At 51.2% G+C, this 16621-nt stretch overlaps 1 protein-coding gene across 1 annotated transcript in view; it reads left to right on the plus strand.

The window, feature by feature from the left end:
• Window positions 1-6367: 6367 nt before the first annotated feature.
• Window positions 6368-16621, plus strand: part of baiap3 (BAI1 associated protein 3) — a 281399-nt gene continuing 271145 nt past the window's right edge. The window contains exon 1 of the mRNA XM_072481213.1: window positions 6368-6419. The gene's annotated coding sequence lies outside the window, so the exon portion shown is untranslated. The remainder of the gene's footprint in view (window positions 6420-16621) is intronic.

The following is a 16621-nucleotide window of genomic DNA, read 5'->3' on the forward strand; positions in this document are numbered from 1 at the left end:
GGAGATGAGTTCCTTGTGCAGGAATCCTAATGGAGATGAGTTCCCTGTGCAGGAATCCGGATGGAGATCAGTTCACTGTGCAGGAATCCAGATGGAGATGAGTTCCTTGTGCAGGAATTCTAATGGAGATGAGTTCCCTGTGCTAGAATCCCGGTGGAGATGAGTTCCCTGTGCAGGAATCCAGATGGAGATGAGTTCCCTGTGCAGCAATCCTGATGGAGATGAGTTCCCTGTGCAGGAATACCGATGGCGATGAGTTCCCTGTGCAGGAATCCCTATTGTGATGGGTTCCCAGTGCAGGAATCCGGATGGAGATGTGTTCCCTGTGCAGCAATCCTGATGGAGATGTGTTCCCCTTGCAGTTCACTCTGGTGGAAGCAACGAAAAGGAGAAGAGATGTCCCATAGCCACTGGGGGCCAGGAGACTCTCCAGACACACAATGACAGAGCCGTGGGACATTTAGTTGGGGGTGTCAATGCCAGGAGTCTGGCCCAAGGACCTGGATGTGGTGCCGGAAATAAATTCAATAATCTCACACAAGTGAGGTCAAGGCAGTAAATGCTTTCTCAAATGCTATAACCTACCAACAGCATAATTAATCTCAGCTACTCCTCAATTCACCACACTCACAATACTCACCTACCAACAATCTATATTGATCAGGACTATTAACCTAACATTAAAATGTGTCACCCCATCCTCACACACTTCATCATGTTACAAGATTCACACCCACATCTCACTGCTTGCGCACACTACCAGCTATTCAACCATGAACGCCACATCAACTAAAAACATTATACCATATTCATGAAAACACTTCTCCACCCTTGCAGGAGAAGTAGAAATTAATGAGACGGCGTATCATGACTGCATGTTCTAACTACAATGGACGAGATGACTATGACCATTATTCGGACTATGGCCAACAATGGCTGAAACCATTTTAGAATATGGTATCCTCATAATTTATCCTCCTTCTCACATCCCACTTTTTCTTTATTTATTCTTCCATGGGATGTGGGTATCACTGGCAAGGCCAGCATTTGTTGCCCATCCCTAATTGCCCTCAAACTGAGTGGCTTGTTCAGCTATTGGAAGGTCAATCACATTACTGATGATCTGGAGACAGATGTAGGCCAGATTGGGTAAGGAAGATAGATTTCCTTCCCTAAAGGGCATTAGTGACCAGATGGTTTTTTTAAAATTTAGAGTACCCAATTCATTTTTTCTAATTAAGGGGCAATTTAGCGTGGCCAATCCCCTACCCTGCACACCTTTGGGTTGTGGGGGCGAAACCCACGCAGACACGGGGAGAATGTGCAAAATCCACATGGACAGCGACCCAGAGCCGGGATCGAACCCGGGCTCTCGGCACCGTGCGGGAGCAATGCTAACCACTGCACCACCGTGTTGCCCTATTCAGATGGGGTTTTAAACCAGCGATGATAGCTGGTTACAGAGATTACTAGCTTTATATTCCAGATTTATTATTTGGATTTAAATTCCAGCAGCTGCTGTGGTGGGATTTTAACCCTTGTCTTTGGATCATTAGCCTGGGCCTTAAAGACCATTGTGGAGAGTGGGTGTGGGGAGAGGGGTGTTCTTCAAATAAAACAGAAAATCCTGGAAAACCTCAGCAGGCCTAGCAGCATCTGTGGAGAGAGAAACAGAGATAATGTTTCGAGTCTGCACCACTCTTCTTCAGAGCTAAAGAGAAGGAGAAAAGTGATAGATTTTAAATTGTTTATCAGGGTGTGGAGCAGTATAGTAAATTAGGGATAGGTGGGAACTAGAAGAGATTTGACAAATATGTTGTGGGCACAAGACAAAGAGAGTGTTAATGATAGTGTTAAAGATTAAAGAGGGTGCTGATAGTGACATACAGGTAAGATAAGAGAATGTGTTAATAGCAGAACGGAGATCAGCGCTCTGTGAAAGCAAAACTCTTCTCCATGCTGCTTAACCCATGTTCAGCTGTGTGAGATTAAGCGAGGGCCTGACTGAAGTATTGAGCTTCAGTACAGCAGATTGACATCATGTTGTGCCTGCTCTACATACTAACTGCTTGTATGCTAACACCTTGGCCAAGATGGAGCCAGGAAGCTTAACATGAGAGTGTATAATGTGGGTGGCACGGTAGCACAGTGGTTGGCATTGTGGCTTCACAACACCAGGGACCTGGGTTTGATTCCCAGCTTGGGTCACTGTCTGTGCAGAGTCTGCACATTCTCCCCGTGTCTGCGTGGGTTTCCTCCAGGAACTCCGGTTTCCTCCCACAAAGTTGTGCTGTTAGGTGAATTGGACATTCTGAATTCTCCCTCAATGTACCCAAACAGGGTGTGGCGACTAGGGAATTTTCACAGTAACTTCATTATAGTAAGCCTACTTGTGACACTAATAATGATTATTTATTTATTTAATGGACACCATCTTGCAACCCTAACTTGTAGTGCTCAAAACATGGGTGCTACTGAGCTCAATTTCACTCCTAACCGTGTTTTATTTTATGGCCTTATCAACTTGCTGCTTTTACGTGTCTTGAATCCCAATCCCAATGTCTGCTCTGATCAGAGTTTTATCACTTAAATGTATATTTACTCTCCTTATTCTCTTCCCCTAAAAATAGATCACTTCATATTTTGTTGCAGTAAATTAATTTGCCACCTGCCTGATGCACTAACAATGGTCCTGGTTAGTGGTTTCTGTGTTATTTATAAATGTTGAAATCTGAGCAGATACACCCTTCAATGACAAAGCTCTCTGGCCAAGCAAATACCCGATGACTCTTTGTAATAAATTCCGGTTTGCAGCAGATGTCATAAATGTTGATCGTGGAACCACAGAATCCCTCTGTGCAGAAGGAGGCCATTCGGCCTATCAAGTCCTCATGACCCTCCAAAAGAACATCCTACCTCAGCCCACTCCCCAACATCATCCCGGTAACCCCACCTAACCTGCACACCTTTGGACACTTTGGGGAATTTAACATTTTCCAATCCACTTAACCTGCACATCTCTGGACTGTGGGAGGAAACCAGAGCACCTGGAGGAAACTCACGTAGACACGGGAAGAACGTGCAAACTCTACACAGTCACCCAAGGCCAGAATCAAACCTGGGTCCCTGGTGCTGTGAGGCAGCAGTGTGCACCACTGTGCTACCGTGCCGCCCCAACATGATTGCACTGTGTGCAGTTTTGGGCAGGAATGTAATAACTGCTGGTTTGGACAGGACTGAACATTGAAATGTCTTTAAGGGATTATCAGGTTACATGCTCAGAGGCCATCATCTCTGCTCAGAGATTCTTGAACACAAGTCATTGACCCCAGGGTGAGGGGTCAGTGATTTTGAACTGAGAGTAGGGGAAATTCCTTTACTGGGAAGATTAATAATCCTTGGTATTATCTACTCTGGGATGGGAGGGGTGCTCAATGGTTGAGTATATTTAATTATTAGATAGGTAAATGCTATTGGGATCAATGGGAAGGTGGGGGGGGGGGGTAGATGGAATTGAAAGAGAATATGAGCCGTGGATATCTAAGGAAATAAGGGAGAGTATCAAATTGAAGGAAAAAACATACAAAGTTGCAAAGATCAGTGGGAGACTAGAGGACTGGGAAATCTTTAGGGGGCAACAGAAAGCTACTAAAAAAGCTATAAGGAAGAGTAAGATAGATTATGAGAGTAAACTTGCTCAGAATATAAAAACAGATCGTAAAAGTTTCTACAAATACATAAAACAAAAAAGAGTGGCTCAGGTAAATATTGGTCCTTTAGAGGATGAGAAGGGAGATTTAATAATGGGAGATGAGGAAATGGCTGAGGAACTGAACAGGTTTTTTGGGTCAGTCTTCACAGTGGAAGACACAAATAACATGCCAGTGACTGATGGAAATGAGGCTACAACAGGTGAGTACCTTGAGAGGATTGTTATCACCAAGGAGGTAGTGATGGGCAAGCTAATGGGGCTAAAGGTAGACAAGTCTCCTGGACCTGACGGAATGCATCCCAGAGTGCTAAAAGAGATGGCTAGGGAAATTGCAAATGCACTAGTGATAATTTACCAAAATTCACTAGACTCTGGGGTGGTCCCGGCAGATTGGAAATTAGCAAACGTGACACCACTGTTTAAAAAAGGAGGTAGGCAGAAAGCGGATAATTATAGGCCAGTGAGCTTAACTTCGGTAGTAGGGAAGATGCTGGAATCTATCATCAAGTAAGAAATAGCAAGGCATCTGGGTGGAAATTGTCCCATTGGGCAGACGCAGCATGGGTTCATAAAGGGCAGGTCGTGCCTAACTAATTTAGTGGAATCTTTTGAGGACATTAACAGTGCGGTAGATAACGGGGAGCCAATGGATGTGGTATATCTGGATTTCCAGAAAGCCTTTGACAAGGTGCCACACAAAAGATTGCTGCATAAGATAAAGATGCATGGCATTAAGGGGAAAGTAGTAGCATGGATAGAGGATTGGTTAATTAATAGAAAGCAAAGAGTGGGGATTAATGGGTGTTTCTCTGGTTGGCAATCAGTAGCTAGTGGTGTCCCTCAGGGATCAGTGTTGGGCCCACAACTGTTCACAATTTACATAGATGATTTGGAGTTGGGGACCAAGGGCAATGTGTCCAAGTTTGCAGACGACACTAAGATAAGTGGTAAAGCAAAAAGTGCAGAGGATACTGGAAATCTGCAGAGGGATTTGGATAGGCTAAGTGAATGGGCTAGGGTCTGGCAGATGGAATACAATGTTGACAAATGTGAGGTTATCCATTTTGGTAGGAATAACAGCAAAAGGGATTATTATTTAAATGAAAAAATATTAAAACATGCTGCTGTGCAGAGAGACCTGGGTGTGCTAGTGCATGATTCGTAAAAAGTTGGTTTACAGGTGCAACAGGTGATTAAGAAGGCAAATGGAATGTTGTCCTTCATTGCTAGAGGGATGGAGTTTAAGACTAGGGAGGTCCTGCTGCAATTGTATAAGGTGTTAGTGAGGCCACACCTGGAGTATTGTGTTCAGTTTTGGTCTCCTTACTTGAGAAAGGGCGTACTGGCACTGGAGTGTGTGCAGAGGAGATTCACTAGGTTAATCCCAGAGCTGAAGGGGTTGGATTACGAGGAGAGGTTGAGTAGACTGGGACTGTACTCATTGGAATTTAGAAGGATGAGGGCGGATCTTATAGAAACCTATAAGACTATGAACGGAATAGATAGGATAGATGCGGGCAGGTTGTTTCCACTGGCGGGTGAAAGCAGAACTAGGGGCTTAGCCTCAAAATAAGGGGAAGTAGATTTAGGACTGAGTTTAGGAGGAACGTCTTCACCCAAAGGGTTGTGAATCTATGGAATTCCTTGGAAGCAGTAGAGGCTCCTTCATTAAATGTTTTTAAGATAAAGATAGATAGTTTTTTGAAGAATAAAGGGATTAAGGGTCATGGTGTTCGGGCCGGAAAGTGGAGCTGAGTCCACAAAAGATCAGCCATGATCTCATTGAATGGTGGAGCAGGCTCGAGGGGCCAGATGGCCGACTCCTGCTCCTAGTTCTTATGTTCTTATTGAATGGCAGAGAAGACTGGAGGGGACAAGTCTGTCATGTCCCAAACACTGACCCCATCCCCTTTCTCTCCTCATCCCCTTTCTCTCCCCCCTCCCCATCCCCTTTCACTACCCCCTCCCCATCCCCTTTCTCTCGCCATCCCCTTTCTCTCCCCCTCCCAATCCCCTTTCTCTCCCCCCTCCCAATCCCCTTTCTCTCCCCCCCTCCAGCCCTTTCTCTCCCCCCTCCCCATCCCCTTTCTCTCCCCCCCTCCCCATCCCCTTTCTCTCCCCCCTCCCCGTCCCCTTTCTCTCCCCCCTCCCCAGCCCCTTTCTCTCCCCATCCCCCTCCCCATCCCCTTTCTCGCCCACCTCCCCATCCCCTTTGTCTCTCCCCCCTCCATCCCCTTTCTCTCCCCCCTCCATCCCCTTTCTCTCCCCCCTCCATCCCCTTTCTCTCCCCCACCCCATCCCCTTTGTCTCTCCCCCACCCCATCCTCTCCCCCCTCCAATCCCTTTCTCTCCCCCCCCTCCATCCCCTTTCTCTCCCCATCCCCTTTATTATGCTGTAATAAATGCAGGTTAGCACAGGACTGTGACAATTGTTTGTTTGGGCAAAAGTAATAAAAATGCAGCTTTTGGCTCGGTCTGTATTAATTGGACCAAGAAATTCGTCAACAAGGTTGTCAGCAGCTTGGTCGGTGATTTTAATCTCCAGAAACTTTGGCTCCTCCCGCCAGGCGAGCGATTGATGAGGCCGCTCCTGCTCTGATTGGGCTATGTTAGGTCCAGAGGTCCCGCCCCCGTTCCGCTTCTCCATTCCCGGCGCGATGCTGCCTGCAGCTGGCAGTGTGCAGTGGGCAGGGAGCGGCTGCAGCAGGTAAGGTGCTCGGGGCAGTGGGCAGGGAGTGGCTGCAGGGGGTGAGGTGTCCGGGCCAGGGAACGGCTGCAGGGGGTGAGGTGTCCGGGCCAGGGAGCGGCTGCAGGGGGCGAGGTGTCCGGGCCAGGGAGTGAGTAGCAGCAGTCACACCGCTGCAGGGGCTCTGATGTTCCAGAGTTGTAGCTTCTGGCTTTCTGTCAGCCCCTGTCCTGTTTACATTTCAGTAGCTGTGTGTGTCAGTCCCTCAGTCTCTCCCTCACACTTTCCCTCTCTCTCCCCCTCACTTTCCTTCTCTCTCGCCCTCACACTTTCCCGCTCTCTCCCCCACACTTCCTCTCCCTGTTCTGTGTCTCCCTTATTGCCTCTTCACGCTGACTTCATCCATTTCCACCTGTTGCCCTCCTCACCGCCTCCATCCCCTTTCTCTCCCCCCTCATCCTCTTTCTCTCCCCATCCCCTCTCTCTCTCCCCTCCCCTTTCTCTACCCATCTCCATCCCCTTTCTCTCCCCCTCCCCATCCCCTTTCTCTCCCCCTCCCCATCTCCTTTCTCTCCCCCTCCCCATCCCCTTTCTCTCCCCTCCCCATCCCCTTTCTCTCCCCCCATTTCCCCAACCCCTTTCTCTCCCCTTCCCCATCCCCTTTCTCTCCCCCTCCCCATCCCCTTTCTCTCCCCCTCCCCATCCCCTTTCTCTCCCCCCTCCCCATCCCCTTTCTCTCCCCCCTCCCCATCCCCTTTCTCTCCCCCTCCCCCTCCCCATCCCCTTTCTCTCCCCATACCCTTTCACTCCCCCCTCCATCCCCTTTCTCTCCCCCCTTCCCATCCCCTTTCTCTCCCCCCTTCCCATCCCCTTTCTCTCCCCCTCCCCATCCCCTTTCTCTCACCCCCCTCCCCTTTCTCTCACCCCCCTCCCCTTTCTCTCAACCCCCTCCCCTTTCTCTCACCCCCTCCCTTTTCTCTCACCCCCCCTCCCCTTTCTCTCACCCCCCTCCCCTTTCTCTCACCCCCCTCCCCTTTCTCTCACCCCCCTCCCCTTTCTCTCACCCCCCTCCCCTTTCTCTCACCCCCCCTCCCCTTTCACTCACCCCCCTCCCCTTTCTCTCCCCCTCCCCTTTCTCTCCCCCCTCCCCATCCCCTTTCTCTCCCCCCTCCCCATCCCCTTTCTCTCCCCCCTCCACCCCCTTTCTCTCCCCCCTCCCCATCCCCTTTCTCTCTCCCCATCCCGCCCCCATTTCCCTCCTTCCTGCTCAATCTGGGGGTCTGGCGAATTTCAGACGTCCAATAGGGAAATAGGCGCCCGAAATGACTTGATATCCAAAACGCAGGTGAAAAGATGTCTAATTTCCGACATCGGTGTCTGTGTGTCTTTCTCTGTCTTGTTTCATCTTTCTCTGTCTCATTTTCTATTTTCCTTTCTGTTTTTGTCTCTCACTGTTAATTTATGTTTTTCACTCTACCTTGACCATCTCTCTCCCTCTCCTCCTCTTGTATATGTGTTTGATCATCTCTCTCTCTCCCTGTAGGCTCCTGTGCTGTTTACAGTGTAAAGGACTGTAAATTGTTCTTTTCTGCTAATGCATTTACATCGCAAACACTGGCAGTCTCCATGACCATCTCTGACTCTGCCACACAGCATGTTCTCAACCTTCCATTCTGACTCTTTCGAATATAGTACATTTGCAAGTTGGGGAGGGGGGCTTGCCAAATCAATTTATTTTTGTCCCACTTTGCTATTTTTACTTTTTTTTGTCTTGTTTTTCTTCATTTTCAAATTACCTTGCCTTTGTGTTTGTTTTTGCCTCCACCTGTCCTGTTATTGGTGGGGAGTGCAGCTGTAGCGAGGCACTGAGTGCGGGTTCAGCACTGAGTAAACAGAGTCCGATTGGACAGTGGGACACTGAGGGAAGCTGGGCAGAGAGCTGGAGAACAGGGGCTGCCTGCTCCCCGGGGGGGGGGGGGGGGGAGAGATGCCTGCTCCCCGGGGGGGGAGAGAGGCTGCCTGCTCCCCGGGGGGTGGGCTGCCTGTTCCCCGGGGCGGGGGCTGCCTGCTCCACGGCGGGGGGGGGGGGGGGCTGCCTGTTCCCCGGGGCGGGGGGAGGCTGCCTGCTCCCCGGGGGGGAGGCTGCCTACTCCCCGGGGGGGGGGGGGGGTTGCTGCCTGCTCCCCAGGGGGGGGGGGGTCGGCTGCGTGCTCCCTGGGGGGGGGGGGGGGGGGAGGCGGCCTGCTCCCGGAGGGGGGCTCAGAGAGAGAGACAGGTCATGAGCGAGAAGTTAGGAAACACTTCCTTGCAAAGGCTGTTAAAGTTCGGAATTCTCTTTCTCGCAAAGAGGTGCAAGCTCAATTCACAATTTAAAAATTAGGCAGACAGCATGGATTCAAATACAACCCTGCCAGCCACATCTCATTGAAAGACGGAACAGGCTGGAGAGGCTGAATGGCCTCAACCGGTTCCTATATCCATGTAAAGGTCACTGCATTGGAGATTATTAGTTTACTCTCTTGGTGTCTCCGGTGTTCTGTCTCCTGATTCTCTCCTCTTTGGTACATTTTATCAATTTCATCTAATACCCATGCTGGGAGGAGGGTGGCTATTTCTTCTGGATCTGGCTGGTTTTGATTTGCTTCCTCTGCAGATCCTCTCCATCTCGCTGGGTTTCGATCAGAGAATTCATCTCTGTTGTTAGTCTCGTAAACGTGGTCCTTGGATGATGGCACCAGTGGATTGGTTGGCCATGTCCCTGGTGAGGCCGGGGTGGGATCAAAAACACATTGGAATTTGGAACATATCCATTGGTGAAAAAAATAATCAGAGAGATCTCAGATGAAATGATTGACGTAATCAAATTGTTTAATTTAAGCGACACATTTATGAATCCCCCTCCCCTCTCCCCTCCCCTCCCTCCCCAGGATGTCCAGCTCCAAGTTCACTACAGACTCTCGTTATTGCCATGGTCACTCCTCGGTAAGAGCTTCCTCCCTCTGTGCTTTATTCCCACTCACTCCGGCCATTCCCCGGGTTTCTCACACCATCCGCCAGTGTGGTGTATCTGTGCTCCACACTCAGCCCAGCAGCTCCATCCCCAGACCTGGCTCCTGTCCCCTGTCCCCAAAACCCGCCCTTTGGCTCGACACTCCCCCTCAAGTGGCTGCAGGACATTCTCTCCGAGTCTCTCACTGGACAAAGTGTCCCCCGGTTATTTGTCGCCTTCACATGGACATTGGAACTGGAAGATCCCAACAGCCCCTCTCTTCACTCCAGCGACCTGATTCGGTCCGGATCAGCGCCAGCCTCCAGTCAGAGTCTCTGATGGGAAGCGACCTTGAACCATTCCTCACAGACTGGGAGAAATCCCATTGGAAATCTAACCCTTTTATTTAAGTGGTTCATTTATGAACAATTAAACGACAACCATTTAAACACTGAACAAGGGGGCAGCTAGACAGCTGGACACGGAGAGACCACCCATTAAACAGCTGGACACGGGGAGACCACCTGTTAGACATCTGGACACGAGGAGACGACCCAGTAAACCCGTGTCCAGCTGTTTAATGGGTGGTCTCCCCGTGTCCAGCTGTCTAACAGGTGATCTCTTCGCGTCCAGCTGTCTAGCAGGTGGTCTCCTCGTGTCCAGCTGTCTAACAGGTGGTCTCCCCGTGTCCAGCTGTTTAATGGGTCGTCTCCTCGTGTCCAGATGTCTAACAGGTGGTCTCCCCGTGTCCTGCTGTTTAATGGGTGGTCTCTCCGTGTCCAGCTGTTTAACAGGTGGTCTCTCCATGTCCAGCTGTCTAGCAGGTGGTCTGTCCATGTCCAGCTGTTTAACAGGTGGTCACCCGTATCCAGCTGTCTAACAGGTGATCTCCTCGTGTCCAGTTGTCTAATGGGTGGTCTCCTCATGTCCAGCTGTCAAACAGGTGGTCTCCCCGTGTCCAGCTGTCTAACAGGTGATCTCTTCGTGTCCAGTTGTCTAACGGGTGGTCTCCTCATGTCCAGCTGTCAAACAGGTAGTCTCCCCGTGCCCAGCTGTCAAACAGGTGGTTTCCTCATGTCCAGTTGTCTAACGGGTGGTCTCCCTGTGTCCAGCTGTGTAACAGGTGGTTTCCTCGAGTCCAGCCGTCTAACCGGTGGTCTCCTCGTGTCCAGTTGTCTAACAGGTGGTCTCCTTGGGTCCAGTTGTTTAATGGGTGGTCTCTCCATGTCCAGCTGTGTAACGGGTGGTTTCCTCGTGTCCAGCCGTCTAACCGGTGGTCTCCTCGTGTCCAGTTGTTTAATGGGTGGTCTCTCCGTGTCCAGCTGTCTAGCAGGTGGTCTCTCCGTGACCAGCTGTTTAACAGGCGGTCTCCTCGTGTCCAGGTTTCCTGCCAATCCACATAAATAACAGTTAGACAACTGGACATGAGGAGACCACCTGTTAGACAGCTGGGCACGGGGAGACCACCTGTTTGACAGCTGGACATGAGGAGACCACCCATTAGACAACTGGACACGAGGAGATCACCTGTTAGACAGCTGGACACGGTGACCACCTGTTAAACAGCTGGACATGGACAGACCACCTGCTAGACAGCTGGACATGGAGAGACCACCCATTAAACAACTGGACCCAAGGAGACCACCTGTTGGACAGCTGGACATAGTGAGACCACCCATTAAACAACTGAACCCAAGGAGACCACCTCGTAGACAGCTGCACACAGAGAGACCACCCATTAAACAACTGGACCCAAGGAGACCACCTGTTAGACAGCTGGACATTGAGAGACCACCTTTTAGACAACTGGACACAAGGAGACCACCCGATAGACAGCTGAACACGAGGAAACCACCTGTTACACAGCTGGACACAGGGAGCCCACCTGTTAGACAGCTGGACATTGAGAGACCACCTTTTAGACAACTGGACACAAGGAGACCACCAGATAGACAGCTGGACACGAGGAAACCACCTGTTACACAGCTGGACACAGGGAGACCACCCGTTAGACAACTGGACACGAGGAGATCACCTGTTAGACAGCTGGGCATGGGGAGACTACCTGTTAGACAGCTGGACACAGGGAGACCACTCGTTAGACAACTGGACATGAGGAGACCACCTGTTAGACAGCTGGGCACAGGGAGACTACCTGTTAGACAGCTGGACATAGGGAGACCACTCGTTAGACAACTGGGCACAGGGAGACCACCCGTTAGACAACTGTACATGAGGAGACCACCTGGTTAGACAGCTGGGCACGTGGAGACCACCTGTAAGACAGCTGGACACGGGGAGACCACCTGCTAGACAGCTGGACATGGAGAGACCACCCATTAAACAATTGGACCCAAGGAGTCCACCCGTTAGACAACTGGACAGTGGGAGACCACCCTTTAAACAGCTGGACACGGGGAGACCATCTGTTAGACAGCTGGATAAGGGGAGACCATCTGTTAGACACCTGGACACGAGGAGACCGCCTGTTAAACAGCTGGTCACGGAGAGACCACCTGCTAGCCAGCTAGACACGGTGAGACCACCCATTAAACAACTGGATCCAAGGAGACCACCTGTTAAACAGCTGGACATGGAGAGACCACCCATTAAACAACTGGACCCAAGGAGACCACCTGTTAGACAGCTGGACATTGACAGACCACCTTTTAGACAACTGGACACAAGGAGACCACCGGTTAGACGGCTGGACACGAGGAAACCACCTGTTACACAGCTGGACACAGGGAGACCACCCGTTAGACAACTGGACACGAGGAGATCACCTGTTAGACAGCTAGACACAAGGAGACCACCGGTTAGACGGCTGGACACGAGGAAACCACCTGTTACACAGCTGGACACAGGGAGACCACCCGTTAGACAACTGGACATGAGGAGACCACCTGTTTGACAGCTGGGCACGGGGAGACTACCTGTTTGACAGCTGGACATGAGGAGACCACCCGTTAGACAACTGGACACGAAGAGATCACCTGTTAGACAGCTGGACACGGGGAGACCACCTGTTAAACAGCTGGACATGGACAGACCACCTGCTAGACAGCTGGACATGGAGAGACCACCCATTAAACAACTGGACCCAAGGAGACCACCTGTTGGACAGCTGGACACAGTGAGACCACCCATTAAACAACTGAACCCAAGGAGACCACCTGTTAGACAGCGGGACATTGGGAGACCACCTTTTAGACAACTGGACACAAGGAGACCACCCGATAGACAGCTGGACACGAGGAAACCACCTGTTACACAGCTGGACACAGGGAGACCACCCGTTAGACAACTGGACATGAGGAGACCACCTGTTAGACAGCTGGGCACAGGGAGACTACCTGTTAGACAGCTGGACACAGGGAGACCACTCGTTAGACAACTGGACATGAGGAGACCACCTGTTAGACAGCTGGGCACAGGGAGACCACTCGTTAGACAACTGGACACAGGGAGACCACCTGTTAGACAACTGGACATGAGGAGACCACCTGGTTAGACAGCTGGGCACGGGGAGACCACCTGTTTGACAGCTGGACATGAGGAGACCACCCGTTAGACAACTGGACACGAGGAGATCACCTGTTAGACAGCTGGACACGGGGAGACCACCTGTTAAACAGCTGGACATGGACAGACCACCTGCTAGACAGCTGGACATGGAGAGACCACCCATTAAACAACTGGACCCAAGGAGACCACCTGTTAGACAGCTGGACACAGTGAGACCACCCATTAAACAACTGAACCCAAGGAGACCACCTGTTAGACAGCTGGACATTGAGAGACCACCTTTTAGACAACTGGACACAAGGAGACCACCCGATAGACAACTGGACATGAGGAGACCACCTGTTAGACAGCTGGGCACTGGGAGACTACCTGTTAGACAGCTGGACACAGGGAGACCACTCGTTAGGCAATTGGACACAGGGAGACCACCCGTTAGACAACTGGACATGAGGAGACCACCTGGTTAGACAGCTGGTCACAGGGAGACCACTCGTTAGACGGCTGGACACGGGGAGACCACCTGTTAGACAGCTGGACTCAGGGAGACCACTTGTTAGACAACTAGACACAGGGAGACCACCTGTTAGACGGCTGGGCACGGGGAGACCACCTGTTAGACAGCTGGACACGAGGAGATCACCTGTTAGACAACTGGACGCGAGGAGACCATCTGTTAGACATTTGGACATGGCGAGACCACCTATTGCACAGTTGGACACGGGGAGACCTCTGTTAGACAGCTGTGCATGGGGAGACTACCTGTTACGCAATTGGACACAGGGAGACCTCTGTTACACATCTGGACACGGGGAGACCACCTGTTAGACATCTGGACACGGGGAGGCCATCTGTTAGACAGCTGGGCACGGGGAGACCACCTGTGAGACATCTAGACACGGAGAGACCACCCGTTAGACTTCTGGACACGAAGAGATCACCTGTTAGACAGCTGGACACGGGGAGACCACCTGTTAAACAGCTGGACATGGACAGACCACCTGCTAGACAGCTGGACATGGAGAGACCACCCATTAAACAGCTGGACCCAAGGAGGCCACCTGTTGGACAGCTGGACACAGTGAGACCACCCATTAAACAACTGAACCCAAGGAGACCACCTGTTAGACAGCTGGACATTGAGAGACCACCTTTTAGACAACTGGACACAAGGAGACCACCAGATAGACAGCTGGACACGAGGAAACCACCTGTTAGACAGCTGGGCACTGGGAGACTACCTGGTAGACAGCTGCACACGGAGAGACCACCCATTAAACAACTGGACCCAAGGAGACCACCTGTTAGACAGCTGGACATTGAGAGACCACCTTTTAGACAACTGGACACAAGGAGACCACCAGATAGACAGCTGGACACGAGGAAACCACCTGTTACACAGCTGGACACAGGGAGACCACCCGTTAGACAACTGGACACGAGGAGATCACCTGTTAGACAGCTGGGCATGGGGAGACTACCTGTTAGACAGCTGGACACAGGGAGACCACTCGTTAGACAACTGGACATGAGGAGACCACCTGTTAGACAGCTGGGCACAGGGAGACTACCTGTTAGACAGCTGGACATAGGGAGACCACTCGTTAGACAACTGGGCACAGGGAGACCACCCGTTAGACAACTGTACATGAGGAGACCACCTGGTTAGACAGCTGGGCACGTGGAGACCACCTGTAAGACAGCTGGACACGGGGAGACCACCTGCTAGACAGCTGGACATGGAGAGACCACCCATTAAACAACTGGACCCAAGGAGACCACCTGTTGGACAGCTGGACACAGTGAGACCACCCATTAAACAACTGAACCCAAGGAGACCACCTGTTAGACAGTTGGACATTGAGAGACCACCTTTTAGACAACTGGACACAAGGAGACCACCCGATAGACAGCTGGACACGAGGAAACCACCTGTTACACAGCTGGACACAGGGAGACCACCCATTAGACAACTGGACATGAGGAGACCACCTGTTAGACAGCTGGGCACAGGGAGACTACCTGTTAGACAGCTGGGCACAGGGAGACCACTCGTTAGGCAATTGGACACAGGGAGACCACCCGTTAGACAACTGGACATGAGGAGACCACCTGGTTAGACAGCTGGTCACAGGGAAACCACTCGCTAGACGGCTGGACACGGGGAGACCACCTGCTAGACAGCTGGACACAGGGAGACCACTTGTTAGACAACTAGACACGGAGACTACCTGTTAGACGGCTGGGCACGGGGAGACCACCTGTTAGACAGCTGGACACGAGGAGATCACCTGTTAGACAACTGGACGCGAGGAGACCATCTGTTAGACATTTGGAAATGGCGAGACCACCTATTGCACAGTTGGACACGGGGAGACCTCTGTTAGACAGTTGTGCATGGGGAGACTACCTGTTACGCAATTGGACACGGGGAGACCTCTGTTAGACATCTGGACACGGGGAGACCACCTGTTGGACATCTGGACACGGAGAGACCATCTGTTAGACAGCTGGGCACGGGGAGACCATCTGTTAGACAGCTGGGCATGGGGAGACCACCTGTTAGACAGCTGGACACGGAGAGACCACCTGTTAGGCACCTGGACACGAGGAGACCACCTGTTTGACATCTGGACATGAGAAGACGACCAATTAGACATCAGGACACGGGGAGACCACCTGTTCGACAATTGAACAGGAAGACCCCATCTGTTAGACAGCTGGACTCGAGGAGACCACCCATTAAACAGCTGGACATAGGGAGACCACGCATTAGAATGCTGGACACAGGGAGACCACCTGTTAGACAGCTGGGCACTAGGAGACCACCCATTAAACAGCTGGACATGGGGAGATCACCTGTTAGAAAACTGGACACGAGGAGACCACCTGTTAGACAGCTGGGGACAAGGAGACCACCCATTAAACAGCTGGACATGGGGAGACCATTTATTAGACAGCTGAATGCGGGGAGACCACCTGTTAGACAGCTGGGGACAAGGAGACCACCCATTAAACAGCTGGACACGGGGAGACCATTTATTAGACAGCTGAATGCGGGGAGACCACCTGTTAGACATCTGGACACGAGGAGACCACGAGTTAGCCATCTGGACCCTGGGAGACCACCTGTTAGACATCTGGACACGAGGAGACCACCTGTTAGACAGCTGGACTCGAGGAGACCACCCGTTAGCCATCTGGACATGGGGAGACCACCTGTACCCCCCATTGGACAGCTGGGCATTGGGAGACCATTTGTTAGGCCACCTGGTGGGCCAGATATAGCGCAGTCAGACATGGGGCGAATGTTCCTCGACTGCGACAATTCTTTGGTTCTGGTGTTCTTTGTGTTGTTGGAGCAGGTCAGCAGCAGATGATCAGTAGCCGAGATTCTGGTTAATTAGAACATAAGAACATAAGAACTAGGAGCAGAAGTAGGCCATCTGGCCCCTCGAGCCTGGTCCACCATTCAATGAGATCATGGCTGATCTTTTGTGGACTCAGCTCCACTTTCCGGCCCGAACACCATAACCCTTAATCCCTTTATTCTTCAAAAAACTATCTATCTTTATCTTAAAAACATTTAATGAAGGAGCCTCTACTACTTCACTGGGCAAGGAATTCCGTAGATTCACAACCCTTTGGGTGAAGAAGTTCCTCCTAAACTCAGTCCTAAATCTACTTCCCCTTATTTTGAGACCATGCC

The sequence above is a fragment of the Scyliorhinus torazame genome, chromosome 17 (genome assembly GCF_047496885.1).
Source record: "Scyliorhinus torazame isolate Kashiwa2021f chromosome 17, sScyTor2.1, whole genome shotgun sequence".
In the NCBI taxonomy this organism is placed as follows: domain Eukaryota; kingdom Metazoa; phylum Chordata; class Chondrichthyes; order Carcharhiniformes; family Scyliorhinidae; genus Scyliorhinus; species Scyliorhinus torazame.